The sequence below is a fragment of the Bos indicus genome, chromosome 29 (genome assembly GCF_029378745.1).
Source record: "Bos indicus isolate NIAB-ARS_2022 breed Sahiwal x Tharparkar chromosome 29, NIAB-ARS_B.indTharparkar_mat_pri_1.0, whole genome shotgun sequence".
NCBI lineage: Eukaryota > Metazoa > Chordata > Mammalia > Artiodactyla > Bovidae > Bos > Bos indicus.
In genome coordinates, this window is record NC_091788.1 from 18,255,133 (window position 1) to 18,270,035 (window position 14,903).

A 14,903-nucleotide genomic window follows, 5' to 3' on the forward strand; every position below is an offset into this window, starting at 1 on the left:
GTAATATATCCACAAATCAAGAAATGCTGGCACGTATCAAAAAGACTGGAAGAGGCAGGGAACAAATTCTCCCCTCGAGCCTCCAGAGCGAGTATAGCCCTAATGATACCTTGATTTCACCCAGTGAAACAGATGCTGAACTTCTGGCCTCTAGAACTGTAAGACAATAAATTTCCATTGTTTCAAACCACAGCTTTAAAAGCTTGTGGTAATTTGTTACAGCAGCCATAGAAAAGTAATTCACCAAGTCACTATAAGACAGGCACTGCCGATCATGAGTGAGCATTATCAGATCCACCAAGCCATAAGGATTGGAAAATCAATCCTTTATAGGATAGAAATGGTGCCTTAGGTATTAGACATGAACAGGTCCAGAAAATACAATTACACTACGCCCAGATTCCCATGTACCCTATTTCTGTTACACTGACACTTCTTCAGTTCATACCTATGGTGTTTGTGGGTAGAAGGGATAGGACCATATAATGAACTGACAGAGAAAGAAAAAACTCAAACCTACTTGAGAAACGTATTGTATCGTCAGTCACTCAGTCATGTCAGACTCTTTGTGACTGTAGCCCACCAGGCTCCTCTGTCCATGGGATTCTCAAGGCAAGAATACTGGAGTGGGTTGCCATGCCCTTCTCCAGGGGATCTTCCTGACCCAGGGATTGAACCTGGGTCTCCTGCATTGCAGGCAGGTTTTTTTCTATCTGAGTTACAGGGAAGCCCCTACTTGAGAAATGAGTTGGTACAATTTGTTGGTACTAGCCAAAAATGTACAACTGCATTATGACTCAAAGGGTAGTTGTAAAGGATAGTAGTTAAGGGAAATCCTGGACAGAGCTAAAATCAGTGCTCTCAGTTGATTACGAAGGAAAGAAAAGTAGCCTGAGGTATAGTTCTACAGTCTACATGATCTCCTGAGCAAAGGTGAATGGCTTGAAGTGAGTGGTCAGAGACTTGAAAGAAACACCACTGGAAGATTGGACTAAAGAAATCTGGGCAAGGGGCTTTCCTGGTGGCTCAGTGGTGAGGAATCTGCCTACCAATGCAGGAGACCTGGGTTTGATACCTGATCTGGGAGAAACCCACATGCTGTGGAGCAGCTTAGCCCCATGAGCACCATAACTACTGAGCCTGTGTTCTAGAGCCTGGGGGCTGCAAATACTAAGCCCACATGCCACAACTACTGAAGCCTGTGCGCCCTAGAGCCCACGCTCTGCAACAAGAGAAGCCACCACAAGGAGAAGCCGGCGCACCGCAACTAGAGGAAAGCCTGCTCAACAACCAACAGCCAGCCCAGCCAAAAATAAAGTAATTAATTTTTTTTTTAATGCTTTAAAAAAAAAAAAAAAACCTGGGCAAGAAACAGGTGTATGGACATGTGGAAGGTGGTATAGAGATCTTTGTATTCCAAGTTAATGCCATAAGAGAGCAGCCACTATAGAGAAGGTGCTCAACAACCAGGAGAGAAGATGACTCATCCTGTAGCTCAGTCAGCCTCTCCTCAGCTACTTCAGTGCTAGCACAATACGGCCAGGAGTTGAGTGGCTATGATGACAAAGATGGTGGCTACGCATGGGCTCAGCAGGTTGGGCTCCCTCTTATCAAAGCTGATCTAGTTACTACCTTTGCTAAATGCCTAGGAAGTCAATAGCAGAGACCAAGGCTGAGCTCTAATCCTTAAGGAAACCAGTTCACCTCTTAGTGACCAGTTGATTACACTGAACCTCTTTAGTCTTTTTTTTTTTTAGTAAGAATCATTTATTGTATATTTTTTAAGGTAGAGGGTTAATTGGTACAGTACATAATCTCATTCTTGAAAAATTAAACACAAATGGATAAAAATGGCAAATCAGAATGAGCATGTAAAAAGACAAAATTTAAGCATATTTATATAGAGAATGTTTCCTCGTATATCTATATACTAACATTCTTCTCCATCATATCTTTAAAATTTTATGGCTTGTTTCTTTTCTACATAATAGCTGATGCTTAACAAATAATGAACAAACCCCTTTAGTCTTGGAGGGAGCAGTGATATGGTGCCTAGCCTGTAATGATTTTGCCTTCTCTGCGCCTACACCAGAACCACTATATGAGAACCCGTGCACACACAAGATTGACTCAGAACAAGGGACCTACTTTCAGTGAAGAAGGTGTTGATTTTAGGACCCACTGCTCCTAATGGCAACCCACTCCGGTGTTCTTGCCTGGAGAATCCCAGGGATGGGGGAGCCTGGTGGGCTGCTGTCTATGGGGTCGCACAGAGTTGGACGCGACTGAAGCGACTTAGCAGCAGCAGCAGCAGCTCCTATACCTCACCACCCAGAAGGACTATTATCAGAACGGTGGAGCATTCAGGTAAAGCTTAGTTAAGTGCCAAGTCAAGCACTTAACTAACACAGTGGTAAGGATAAGCAAGCAATTATGATAACTATGTTTCTGTCAAAGGTAAGGCAACTATTAGGGCTTTGGGGATGAAGGCCATAGTACCCCCCACCACATGAGAAATCCAGACCAGCCAAAGTGCTGGCTAAGATAAAGAAAATCTAGACTGGGTGGCAGAAGACATCGGTGATGAATATCAGCTAGAGCTTTAAGACCAACTGCAGCAGCAGGAATAACATATTTTACTAATCCTCGTAGATTATTAAGTGTTTGCAGGGACTGCAGCCAGCAGCCATACTGAAGAGGACTTTATGACCCACTGGGCTTGGCATATATCCAAGGCATATGAGGAAGGCATATGAAAGTGAAAATATTAGTCACTCAATTGTGTCCGACTTTTTGCAACCCCATGGACTATAGTCCAACAGGCTCCTCTGTCCATGGAATTCTCCAGGCCAGAATACTGGAGTGGGTAGCCGTTCCCTATTCTAGGGGATCTTCCCAGCCCAGGGATTGAACCTGGGTCTCCAGCATTGCAGGCAGATTCTTTGACAGTCTGAGCCACCAGAGAAAGGCATAAGTGGGCCTGAATGGTGCAAGAGGGGAGCTATCTAAAATCTCCTGTGTTTCACTTCAATCCCTAACAGTCTCACCTCTGGTTCCAGCCAAGGTGCATAAAGTATACCTTCATGAAGATGCAACCTCACAGTGTGAGGCCTCAGGTCTCTCATTTGCAGCCTTTCAGCCTCTCTGAGCTGCCTCAAGGGATGCTTGTGGGAGTCCACTTAACACTCATTTACTTGAAATCCAAATGTTCCCTGGGGCCATTCTTAACCAATGGGAGATGGAAGCTGATGGGTACTGCACCTTCTTCCTCTGAGCAGACAATCCTTAAACGCATTTTATACAGCTTCTCTGAAGGTCTCATATGTTGGAGCCAGGAGCTGCCCTTAATGGTTTTCAACTCGACATTTTCTCTCCCTCTTTCATTCCCTTTTCCCCTTCTTCCTGCTTCCTGGGATCATCATATCAAATTAAACTATTATAATACTCATATAAGCATTTGTTTCAGGCTGTACTTTGGGGAAAAACTAGGCTAAGACAATTGCTTTAAGGTTTTAAACTGAATTGAAAGGCTATTTTGGACTTCTGGTTTGGTGGCTGGGATTTGGAGTCAAATGTTTTCCTCCATTGTGCTCCAAGATTAAACAATGCTATTATTCATTAAAAATGTCATCTACATTTTCTTCCAATGAAATAGGGTCACCTGGTGATAATCAGCAAGGTGTTTTTTTTTTTTTAATTTTTTATTTTATACTAGAGCTTCCCTTGTGACTCAGACGGTAAAGAATCTGCCTCCAATGCATAAGACCCTGGTTCAATCCCTGGGTCAGGAAGATCCCCTAGAGAAAGTAATGGTAATCCACTCCAGTATTCTTGCCTGGAGAATCCCATGGACAGAGAAGCTTGGCGGGCTACAGCCCATGGGGTCGCAAAGAGTCGCACATGACTGAGCGACTCACACGTGTAGTTGATTTACAGGCTTCCCAGGTGGCTTAGTGGGTAAAGAATCTGCCTGTTATGTAGGAGAGCAGGAGATGTGGGTTCAGTCATTGGGTTGGGAAGATCCCCTGGAAGAGGGGATAGCAAGTCACTCCAGTAATCTTGCCTGGAGAATCCCATGGACAGAGGAGCCTGGTAGGCTTCACTCTACAGGGTCACAAAAGAGTCGAACACTACTGAAGCAACTGAGTACATATGAGCACAAAGCACACAGTTGATTTACAATGTTGTGTTAGTTTCAGGTATACAGCAAAGTGATTCAGTTATATATATAAATTCTTTTGCTCTTAAAATAGTTTGTTTTCATCTTTCTCCTGGTTGGTCTCCAGGATCCATATAATGTTGACATTGGTATGATCTTCAGATATGGACAAGGGGAAGGATCCAGATATCGAGATACTCAATGAAGTCTGGACTCCTCTGGGCTTATGGTTGGAGAGCTATAAAGTATAGAACACTCCTGAAGACAAGGTGAGAAGGGACCCCACAGCAAACACTACCAAGTCAAAGGTAAAAGTCTAAGGGCTAATAGGGAAAGAGTTTCTTTCTCTTCCGTATATAATCCTTCAGAACAGCAAATTGGTAGCTAGGAGAAAGAAGCAGTGTGGTGGTTAGGAATGCAGATGCTGGTATCTGATGGAGTGGTTAGAATCTCAAATCCATCAAATACATCAGTCACCAGCTATGGATTTCTTAACCTGTTCAATGGTATCTGCTCATAATGTTTACATAAATGAGATGCCCCACGTATTATTATGTAGCTCTATGTTTGACAAAGAGATGTATATGCTTATGACTGAATAATTATCATAATTGAATAATTAGTATCAAAATTGAGTAATAATAATTATTCATTTCCTAGTTCACAAGAAACTGTGAACCAATCAAATTTTCTAGGATTCTGTGCTACCTAAGTTACCTCAGAACCCCTCAGAGCAAAGATTACTGAAATGGGAGTCCTGGCACCACTAATAAAATACATCATATGAAAGGAAACAGTGGGATATTCTTTGACACTAAAAGTAAAATTTTAGTTGCTGGCACAGCGGCTTAGTGCTACCAATGAGCTAGGAATGAATGAATGAACATTGGTCAGTCAGTTCTCGCAAACTCTTTCCTCTGAGGACTCACAATGAGTTGTTCAAGCTGTAAGGCCCCAAAGAAAAAGCAGCTAAAATGGCAATGTTGCCAAAAATACCACATGGGGTCCCTACTTCCTTCAGAAATGCTATAGGAAGTTTCAGGAAATTCCAGAGACAATAAACCTGGTTAAGGAAGTGCATACACAAAGCCCTTGTGCTTGAGGACTGGGTTTAGGAAAAGGCTGGTGAGATTTAATACATAAAGCTGGGGAAAGATGAAAGGGAACTCATTCAATATCCAGCTTAGCTAAGGCATTAGAGGAGAGTGAGGGAAGTGCAGGTGGTAAAATCTGGTGTTGCTGAGTATGACGCATTGGCTGAAACAATTCCAGGCGGGTCCTAGCTTTGAAAGCACTTCTTAGCCAGACAGGTGGGTTTTAATAAGCTACCCAGCCGGCCAACCACGGTGAAGCTTCAGGTATCAGGTGGGATTAGAATGAAGTGTGGTTGATAGAAAAGAAAGGAATAACTAGGAGCCACCTTCTCATTTTACAGCCAAAGTACAGAAAGGAAAAGTGATAGCCTGTGGATATTTATCAAGTTAGAGGCAGAAATGGGACTAGAAAAAGGGCTAGACTCTTAGTCAATCAGCCCCTTTCTTTTGCATAGCAAAGATCCCTGGGAACCATTAGATCAAATTAACATCAACCTATTCATTATGAAGTGACTTAGCAGCAGTAGTAGCATTCATTCTTTGAATCAACTTTTCAACCATTTTCTCAACCATCAATTCATTGTTACCATTCATCAATATAAATGTTACTGAGAGCTCAGCGCAGGAAGTTGGGGTAAACAAAACAAACCAAGTAAGACCTGATTCAGACCCTTGGGTGCAACACTCATAAACATATAATTAGGAACAGGAATGGGAAACGATTATCCTAACAGGTGGCCACAGAATCCCTCTCTGAAAAGCAGTTGCCTTTGGGAAAAAACCTTGATAAGCTCTTGCAGAAAGTGCTCTGAAATTGCTCTGCTTATGGAAGAGATTTGTTGATTCAGAGAGTAAGGGGAGACCAGGGAAATGGCGAGATTGGTACTGCACAAGGAAAGGGCAAAGCAGGGAAGCCAGGGCCAGGCTGACTCCTGTAGACTTTAAAGGATTTGCTACGTGACCCCCAGCTTTTCAGTCAAGTATTTTGTATTCATAAATACCGTGTATGAGCAGATCTGCCTGGAAACCAGTGAATAAGCAGAATTTCCCATCTGGATTATGAGGTGAAAATATAAGCCACAACTAAGGAAGTACAGGCTTACCTCAAAAATATTCAGGGTCGGTTCCAGACCACCACAATAAAACAAATATTGCAGTAAAGCAATCCCATGAATTTTGGGTTTCCCAGTGCATATAAAAGTTATCTTTACATTATGCTGTAGTCTATTGTGCAATGGTATTATGTCTAAAAAAAGATGTACATACCTTAATTTTTAAATACTTTATTCTAAAAAAGGCTAACCATTATTTAAAACTTTCTGCTGATGGAGGGTTTTGCCTCGATGTTGATGGCTGCTGACCGATCAAGGTGGTGGTTGCTGAAGGTTGGGGTGGCTGTGGTAATTTCTTAAAAGAAAACAATGAAATTTGCTGCATCAGTCGGCACTTTCTTTCACAAACAATTTCTCTGTAGCGTGCAAAGATGTTTGATAGCATTTGACCCACAGTATAACTATTTTCAAAACTGAAGTCAATTCTTTCAAACCCTGCTGCTGCTGCTGCTTTATCAACTAAGTTTATGTACTATTCTAAGTCTTTTCTTGTCTCTTTGACAATCTTCACATCATCACCAGGAGTAGTTTCCATCTCAAAAAACCACTTTCCTTGCTCATCCATAAGAAGCAACTCCTCATCTGTTAAAGTCTTATGATGAGATTGCAGCAATTCGGTTATATCTTCAGGCCCCACTTCTAAATCTAATTCTCTTGCTATTTCCACGTCTGCAGTTACCTCTTCCTCTGAAGTCTTGAACCCATCAAAGCCATCCATAAGGGTTGGAATCAACTTCCTCCAAACTCCTGTTAATGTTGATATTTTTACTTCTTCCCATGAAATATGAATGTTCTTAATGGCATCTAGAACAGTGAATCCTTTTGAGAAGATTTTCAACTGAAGTGGCCTAGATTCATCAGAGGAATCACTATCTGTGGCATTTACAGCCTTAAGAAATGTATTTCTTAAACAATAAGATTTGAAAGACAGTTACTCCCTGATCCATGGGCTACAGATGGGAGGTTGTTTGAGCAGGCACGAAAACATGAATCTTGTTGTAGATCTCCATCAGGGCTCATAGGTGATTAGGCACATTGTCAATGAGAAGCCACATTTTGAAAGAAATTTTTTTTTGAGCAGTAGGTCACAACAATGTGCTTAAAAGAGTAGTAAACCATGTTGTCACCCAGGTTTTATTGTTCTATTTATAGAGCATGGGCAGAGTAGATTTAGCATGATTCTTAAGGGTCCTAGGATTTTCAGAATGGTAAATGAGCACTGGCATCCACTTAAAGTTACTAGCTGCATTCGACTCTAACAAGAGAATCAGCCTGTCCTTTGAAATCTGGAACTGATTTCTCTTCTCTAGCTATGAAAGTTCTAGATGGTGTCTTCTTTTAATATAAGGTTATTCTGTCTACTTTGAAAATCTGGTTTTTGGTATAGCCACCTTTATTATCTCAGCTAGATCTCCTGGATAACTTACTGCAGCTCTTACATCAGCACTTGCTGTTTTATCTTGCTCCTTTATGTTATGGAGATGACTTCATTCCTTAAACATCATGGACCAACCTCTGCTAGCTTCAAACTCTTCTGCAGGTTCCTCGCCTCTCTCAGCTTTCATGGAATTGAAGAAAGTTAGAGACTTGCTCTGGACTAGGGTGTGGCTTAAGGGAGTGTTGTGGCTACTTTAACCTTTTATCCAAACCACTAAAACTTCCTCCATAACGGCAATAAGGCTGCTTTGGTTTCTCATCATTTGTGTGTTTACTGCAGTAGCAGTTTTAATGTCCTTCAAGAACTTTTCCTTTGTATTCACAATGTGGCCCACTGGTGAAAGAGGAAGACTTTGACATGCCCACCTCACTAAGTTTCATCATTTCTAGATTTTGATTTAAAGCAAGAGATGTGTGACTCATCCTTTCACCTGCACACTCAGAGGCCTTTGTAGAGTTATTAATTGGCCTAATTTCAATATTATTGTGTCTCAGGACATAGGAGAGACACAGAGGAATGGCCAGTTGGTGGTGCAGTCAGAACACACAACATTTATCCATTTAATTTACCATCTTCTATGGGCATGGCTAGTGGCACATCAAAACAATTGCAATAGTAAAGTTGGAGCCCAAGGTAGGCCACTCCAAAATGGACCTCGATGGCATATTACTTATTTTGAATTAAAGTTACATAAAAAACAGCCAATGTAGGTGGACACTCTGAGTCTCCCTTCTGTCTCCCTAAAAGCAGGAGAGAAATCTTTCCCATGCAAAAGGTGTGCTCCCTGTATTGGCAGACACTCTGACTGCCAAAGATAGGGAATTCAGAGCCAAGAAGCCTATATAAATAAACCTGATACTTCTTTAATTTACTATCCCAAGTCCAAGCTCTGTTTAGTTTCTTCACTAATTGGGCACCCAAAACCTAAGTTTCTTCGCCCTGTCAATTCCTCACGAATTTAGTTTTTTGCTTTCCCTTTTTGTCTAAAAAGCAGGAAAGTCTCCTGTGTGGCCACTTCTTAGGTCCCATTTCTATGGGACCTCCATGAGCATGAATTAAAATTGGTTTATTTTTCTTCTGTTAAGCTCTTCTTTTGTCAATTCTGTCATTAGTCCAGCCACAAGAACTCAAGAGGGGTAGAGGGGAAAATGCTTCCTCTCCCCAACAGTAACATCAAAGATCATTGATCACAGATCACCATAACAAATGCAATAATAAAAAGGTATGAAATATTGCAAGAATACTAAAATGTGACAAGGAGTTGGAAAAATGGCACAAAATCTCCCCAGGTTTGAAATCTACTCATTCTGGGTGGTAAACTGTGGGGGAAAAAGAGTGATTCTGGTAGGAGAGACTTGGGTTGGAATCATGTTCCAGACATTCATGCCATTTAACATACATTGAGTGCATATGTTGTAGTGGCTGCTCTGCCAGTTTTGAGTACAGACAAGGTCCCTGCCCTAATAGTATGAAAACCTAATGGGAAATTAGATAATCACACAAATAAATGTAAAATTGCCCTCAGTGGACAGGTGCTTGAAGTGAGGGCAGGGAAGGTTTTCCTGGGAAAGTGATGCTTGATCTAAGAGCTAAAGAATGGAGAGATATCTAGCTTAAAGAGAAATTAAAAACAAGACAATAGGCCCAAAATGGAATCACTTGTGCTAAGCTCCACATCACCAAAATAAGACTTAACTAAACACATTATTGACCAGAGACAGAAATCAACATGTTTTTAGAGAGTGATACAATTAACAGCACCGTGCAAAGTTGTTAGAGCTTAAACTTGATCAGTAGTTCATTATGCAACTTATGATTCATTATCATTCATATTTTGCTCCGTTAGGTTTTTGTTCCAATCTTGTGTATATTACAGATGCAGGTTTATTACCTTAAAATTTTCAAAAATGACATATCACAAAATGTGAGTGAAGAAAAATTTCTCAGTGAATTTCACGCAGATGCTTTCTCTGATTGTCCAAGCAACATAAATACCTAGTGCCTCAGAATATAGTTCTGATTCAGACAATGGGACTATTAGACCAGCCAAAAGACAAAAATCTCAGTGACTGATTCTGATATGGACAGTGAAAATTAAATCCACGGTGCTGAAGAAGGCTTTACAGGTGTGTCAGCTAAACTACTGAACGTGATAACCCACAAAGTGTTGGTGAAATAACAGAATTAATTTTTGGCTGGTCAAAATAAAAATCACCAGCCACAGCCATTAGTTTCTGCAAAAATCCCCCAGTCAATATAATTACAGTTTTGTCCTCCCAGAAATGGAATCGAAAACCAGAAAATCAGGAATCACTGTATTATTAGGTGAGTAATCTTCCTGACAACCCCCTGGCATCCTCTATAGGAAAAGAAACCTTGCAATAACCAATCTGCTTTTTTGCCTAGCATAACTTCTTTGTTATTGCTCCCCTCTGCCTATAATCTACTCATTCTGGGTGGTAAACTGTGGGGGAAAAAGAGTGATTCCAGTAGGAGAGACTTGGGTTGGAATTATGTTCCAGACATTCATGCCATTCAACAAATATTGAGTGCATATGTTGTAGCGGTTGTTCTGCCAGAGAATTCCTTTCTATCTGCTAGACAGATGCTGCTTGATTCATAAATCATTGAATAAAACCAATATGATCTTTAAGACTTATTCAGTTAAATTTTTTTTTTTAATTTTGTTTTTCAACTGGGAGAAGAAAGAACATTCCAAATACAGGGAAAGAATGTGTAAAGGTGTAGTGACAGGAGGGCACATGACATGTACTAGAAGTTGAAAGCAAGTTAGGCTAGACAAGAGAACAGAAGGTGGAGAGGAGTGGATGTCATCAAGAAGTCAAATGGACAGGATTTGGCAATAGCAGTTAGAAACATTTTAACCGGAAGGAGCAGACAATCTAACAACAGTGGCCCACATACATAAGGATGATGATGATGTGTGTATGTGTTTCCTCGCTTAATAAATTTCCTTAGACAATAAAAAGGTAAGAATAATTCTGGAGGTAGACAGCATTTGTTTAGCAGCTCAGTGATGTCAGGGCCAGCATGATGTGCCTTTTCCTCAGAATCATTCCATGAATCATGACCAAGTCTAAGCCAGGAAGAATGAAAAAAGGGGCAAAATCCATACCAACTGCCTCTTTTAGAAGGATTTAAAAGAAATTCTAAAGGAGATCAGCCCTGGGTGTTCTTTGGAAGGAATGATGCTAAAGCTGAAACTCCAGTACTTTGGCCACTTCATGCGAAGAGTTGACTCATTGGAAAAGACTCTGATGCTGGGAGGGATTGGGGGCAGGAGGAGAAGGGGACGACAGAGGATGAGATGGCTGGATGGCATCACTGACTCGATGGACCTGAGTCTGAGTGAACTCCGGGAGTTGGTGATGGACAGGGAGGCCTGGCGTGCTGCAATTCATGGGGTCACAAAGAGTCGGACACGACTGAGCGACTGAACTGAACTGACTGAAAAGAAATCCTTTCCCAGAAACCCCCAGCAAACTGTGTCATCAGAAAAAAAAAAAAAGAACTGTGTCATCAGGCCACACCTAGCTTCCAGGGAAGCTGCAAGATAAACTGTTAAAACTTTTCTAGACTCTTTAGAAGAAAAGGAAAACAAAGAAGGAGAATTGGGAATGGGTATTGAGTTAGTAAGTTCACAGTGAGTTTGCAGGTGTGAGGCAGGGGAGGTGAACAAATGATTGGTGTCATTCTCTGAGTGGATAATACTGAAATATCATGAGTTCAGTTTTGGATACTGAGTGTGAGTTGTGTGGTAAACGGAATAATGGCCTCCAAAGATAACCATGTCCTAAACTCTGGAACTCATGAATATTACCTTAAATGGCAAACAGGATATTGCAGATGTGATTATGTTAAATATTTTGAGATGGGAGCACCCCAGATGCACTCACAGGTATCCTTATGAAAGGGAAGCAAGGGACATATCAGTCTAAAAAGTAATAGATGTGTCAGTAGAAGCAAGAGGTTAGAGTGATCCAAGGAAGTGATCAAGGAATACAGGCAACTTCTAAAAGCTGAAAAAGAAAAGATTCTCCTCTCAGAACCTCCATAAGGCACCAATGGTGATGTCACATGGCTTTTGCCTAGTGAGACTGATTTTAGACATCTGATCTCCAGAACTGTAGAAGAATAAATTTTTGTTGTTTTAAGTTTGTGGTTATTTGTTACGGCAACCTAGGAAACCAAAGTAAGATGCCTTTAAAACATCTAAGAAGGACTTCCCTGGTGGTCCAGTGACTAAGACTCTGTGCTCCTAAAGCAAGAGGCCCCAGGTTTGATCTCTGGTCAGGGAACTAGATCCCATGTGGCATCTAGTTGCATCACTTTGTGGCAAATAGATAGGAAAAAATGGAAACAGCAACAAACTTTATTTTTCTGGGCTCCAAAATCACTGTGGGTGGTGACTGCAGCCATGAAATTAAAGACATTTCCTTCCTCCTTGGAAGGAAGCTATGACAAACCTAGACAGCCTATTAAAAAGTAGAGACATCATTTTGGTGACAAATGTCCTTATAGTCACAGCTATGGTTTTCCCAGTAGTCATGTATGGATGTGAGAGTTGGACCATAAAGCAGGTTGAGTGCTGAAGAATTGATGCTTTTGAACTGTGGTGCTGGAGAAGACTCTTGTGAGTCCCTTGGACTGCAAGGAGATCTGACCAGTCATCCTAAAGAAAATCAGTCCTGAATATTCATTGAAAGGACTGATTCTGAAGCTGAAGCTTCAATACTTTGGCCACCTGAAGCAAAGAGCTGACTCATTGGAAAAGACTCTGATGCTAGGAAAGACTGAAGACAGGAGGAGGGGGGATGGCAGACGACAAAATGGTTGGATGGCATTACCAACTCAATGGACATGAGTTTGAGCAAACTCCAGGAGATGGTGAAGGAAAGGGAAGCCTGGCATGCTGCAGTCCATGGGGTCGCAAAGAGTTGGACATGACTGCGTGACTGAACAACAAAAAAGAGATGGCAGTTGGATATAACAGTCTGGAGGTGAGAGAAAAGGGCTGGGCCTGAGATATAAATTTGAGTGTCATATTCATGTGGGGACAGGGAAGTCTGATGTACTGCAGTATGGGGTTGCAAAGAGTAGGATGCAACTTAGTGACTGAAAAACAATTCATGTGGGTGGCATTTGAAGTTGCAAGAGGGCATACACTCATATGAGGACAGTGACATTGTTACCCACCTGCTGTTCATCTTTCAGCAAGGTACTTCTCTGAAACATTGTTTATTGAACATTTATTCTGTCCTGGCATCATATCAAGCAATTTATGTGTTCTCATTTAATCCTCACCACCACTCTAGGAAGAAGACACCACTTTTATCTCTTAGTTACTAAAAAGGAAAACTAGGTTTAGAAAGTTAGTCATTCGGGAGGTGGGATAAATTGGGAGATTGGGGTTGACATATACACATTGCTGCTGCTGCTAAGTCACTTCAGTCGTGTCTAACTCTGTGCAACCTCATAGATGGCAGCCCACCAGGCTCCCCCGTCCCTGGGATTCTCCAGGCAAGAACACTGGAGTGGGGTGCCATTGCCTTCTCCACATATACACACTCAGTTCAGTTCAGTTCAGTTCAGTCGCTCAGTCGTGTCTGACTCTTTTCGACCCTATGAATCACAGCACGCCAGGCCTCCCTGTCCATCACCATCTCCCGGAGTTCACTCAGACTCAGGTCCATCGAGTCAGTGATGCCATCCAGCCATCTCATCCTCTGGCGTCCCCTTCTCCTCCTGCCCCCAATCCCTCCCAGCATCAGAGTCTTTTCCAATGAGTCAACTCTTCGCGTCAGGTGGCCAAAATATTGGAGTTTCAGCTTTAGCATCAGTCCTTCCGAAGAACACCCAGGGCTGATCTCCTTTAGAATGGACTGGTTGGATCTCCTTGCAGTCCAAGGGACTCTCAAGAGTCTTCTCCAACACCACAGTTCAAAAGCAACAATTCTTTGGTGCTCAGCCTTCTTCACAGTCCAACTCTCACATCCATACATGACCACAGGAAAAACCATAGCCTTGACTAGACGGACCTTTGTTGGCAAAGTAATGTCTCTGCTTTTCAATATGCTATCTAGGTTGGTCATAACCTTTCTTCCAAGGAGTAAGCGTCTTTTTATTTCATGGCTGCAATCACCATCTGCAGTGATTTTTGAGCCCAAAACAATAAAGTCTGACACTGTTTCCACTGTTTCCCCAACTATTTGCCATGAAGTGATGGGACCAGATGCCATGATCTTCGTTTTCTGAATGTTGAGCACTACTGTGTGTAAAATAGATAATAAGGACCTACTGTATAGCACAGGGAGTGACTCAGTACTCATTGGTGACCTAAAAAGGAAGGGGATCTAAAAAAGAGTCGATATAGGTATAACTGATTCACTTTGCTCTAAGCAGAAACTAACACATTGTAAATCAACTGTACTCTGACCAAAAAAAAAATTTTTTTAAGGCATTTGTCTACCATCAGACAGTACAGGAGGGAGACAAGACTAGCTCCATTCTTTGTGCCTCGGCTCTTTCGGCCCGGGCATCAGCAGTATCCACTGTAGGACTTTGTAAGACCTACTGAGAATCTGAACTTTAGCAAGGCCCCAAGAGTACACAAAGAAGAAGCACTAGACTTTAGTCAGGCTTCACGGAGGGCTCCTCTCAGGCAGGTGCCTCCCCAAGCTTTCCCGTCGGAATCTCTGCCCAGGCAATTTTCTACCTGGAGCTAATAATACTCTAGGTGTTCACATTAGGTGCCTCTAATAAACATCCTGAGGTACTTTTATCCACTATTACTCTGGGATTACAATTCTTTCCATTAGTACGTGAACGGCTCTACGAAAAAATACAGTTTTCTCTCAGTTAGGTTTCCCAACGACAGGCAAAATCAACAACCAGAGCAGACACCCAACAACTTTGTGAACCAAAACAGAAAAAAAACAGCCTGTGAAACTTAACTTGTCGCTCTGGAAACCGCGCAGACTCTGGGAGGCTGTCGGGGCGGGGCACGAGGCGGGGCGGTGAGGGCGGGAGGTTTAAACGCCCCAGCTCCGGCCTCCCTCTACCTCAGTGGCTGAGCGGCT